General features: G+C 45.3%; 1 non-coding gene across 1 annotated transcript; it reads left to right on the forward strand.

Annotated features, from left to right (window-relative positions):
• Window positions 1-601: 601 nt before the first annotated feature.
• Window positions 602-707, forward strand: LOC125339753. Its single transcript, XR_007208605.1, has one exon. It is a non-coding gene; the product is annotated as a U6 spliceosomal RNA (small nuclear RNA).
• The last annotated feature ends 1,200 nt before the right edge of the window (window positions 708-1,907 follow it).

Below are 1,907 nucleotides of genomic sequence, written 5' to 3' on the forward strand. Positions count from 1 at the left end.
CGACCACTTTAAGCCACTTCCAGTTTTCTGATGGTCAATGTTAGATAAGAGTCTCTTGGACTTTCCTTCCTGATCTGGCTTCAAAACGTTATCCTCAGATCTCAGCCTCCTGAGTAGCTAGGATTTCGGGCGTGAGTCACTGGCACCAGCTTATTTATTACTTTTTTATTTTTGAATAGTATTTGTTATGCACAGATATATGTATGTGTGTATCTATCATCTACATATTAACTACTTACTTGTCTACTTACCTATTTATACAAGGTCTCACCATGTAGCATAGTCTGTCTGATTCTGCTGTATCAGCCTTCCAAATACTTTAATTACAGGAATGTACCCCCATACCTGGCTAATAAAGCGTAGACTTCAGAATATGTTTCTGATCACCAACTAAGGTGAAGCAGCCAACCACTTCTCCCTGCCTAAACCCTTTTCATTTTCTGACAGCTAGATTTTGTTTGAACAATGTCAAGGTTGATCAGGCTACATTCTCTCCTGGAATCACATTTAGTATTCTCTGTTCTATTAAATTGATTCTTGAGATCAAAACCAGTAGACACTTTTTATGCTATTATATCTGAAATTATTCCTATATTAATCAGTGCTCCCTTCTGTAGCCCACATACTAAAATTGGAATGATATAGAGAAGATTAGCCTCACCCCTGCGCCAGGCTGACTCAGAATTTGTGAAGTGGTTCATGTTTGATAAAGATCAGGGGAGGAAGGGGAAAGATTAGAAGAGGATAGAGGGAGGATGAGCGATGGGTACCAAAACAGACTTAGAGAAGAAGAAGTTCCCGTGCACGGACTCTCAGTAGGTGGCTACAGTTCACAATAGCCGACTACAGAGCTTATGGAATTCCAGAAGGGAGATGCTAGAAGCTTTTGAACACAAAATGGTGCTAAAGAGATGGAAACGCTGGTTACTGTGGTTTGCTCAGTACAGCTTGAATGGAGCAGTGTAGCACAGTCATGTGCACAATTATTACATGTGAACTAACAGAACTTAAGAAGTGACTATCTACCAATTCATTTGATGAACCCGGAGGCAGGCCCTGAGCTGAGATCAGGCCCAGTGTCGTGATGCGTGCGCTCCACACGCCATCAGCATTCTTCATTTTGGCCCACCGTTTGCAAGTCTGTTGGCGGGCAGGCAGCTTCCCTTTGGTGACTTCTGTAGGGGAGAGAGCTCTAAGTTGTGCAGCTCTAGGGGTTGGCAAGCTAAGAGTCTAAACTGGCCATCTCTCCCCCAGATAATTTAAATCTTCCCCTGCGACCCAGCCCTTCTCCCTCACCATCATTCCGGAACATGGCTGCCCTGACCAGATTACCCAGCATCTGGCTCCCACCCTCTTCCCTTCACCTGCCAATGTTGGGGTCACTACTCCCTGTCTCCCCCCACTACCTCTACTGCTAGGAGTTTACCCATGTCTTTATTTTATTGAGGTCTCTGGGAGTAAACCATTGATACAGAGGTATTCTATTGCTTTCCCCATTATAACCGAGTTTAATTATGAACACTGGTTTCAAACAACCAAAATAAAAATACAAACAGGAAAGGAGAACTCCACAAGAGCTTATCAGAGATTATCAGAGATAATCACAGGTAACGTGTGGCTGCAAAGCCTCCTGAAGCCCGCCGCTTCTCCTGCTCCGTGTGGAACCTCCAGGGAGCTTGTCTACGCCTTCATCTCTGGGTCCTCCCTTCCCCTGGAGCTGGGAGGCAAAGAACGAGAGCAGAGTGCTCCCTTCCCAGTCCCACTCCACCCCTAGCCTACACACGATTGTAAAAAAAAGTCGACAGGAATATTTTTCTTCAGGACTGTGCTGTCCCACTCTTCCTTACCTGTCCCTCATCCCTGGAGCACCTGATGGTGGAGGCGTACCTCCGCGGAACATTCCAACT

This window comes from Perognathus longimembris, chromosome 21, assembly GCF_023159225.1.
Source record: "Perognathus longimembris pacificus isolate PPM17 chromosome 21, ASM2315922v1, whole genome shotgun sequence".
In the NCBI taxonomy this organism is placed as follows: domain Eukaryota; kingdom Metazoa; phylum Chordata; class Mammalia; order Rodentia; family Heteromyidae; genus Perognathus; species Perognathus longimembris.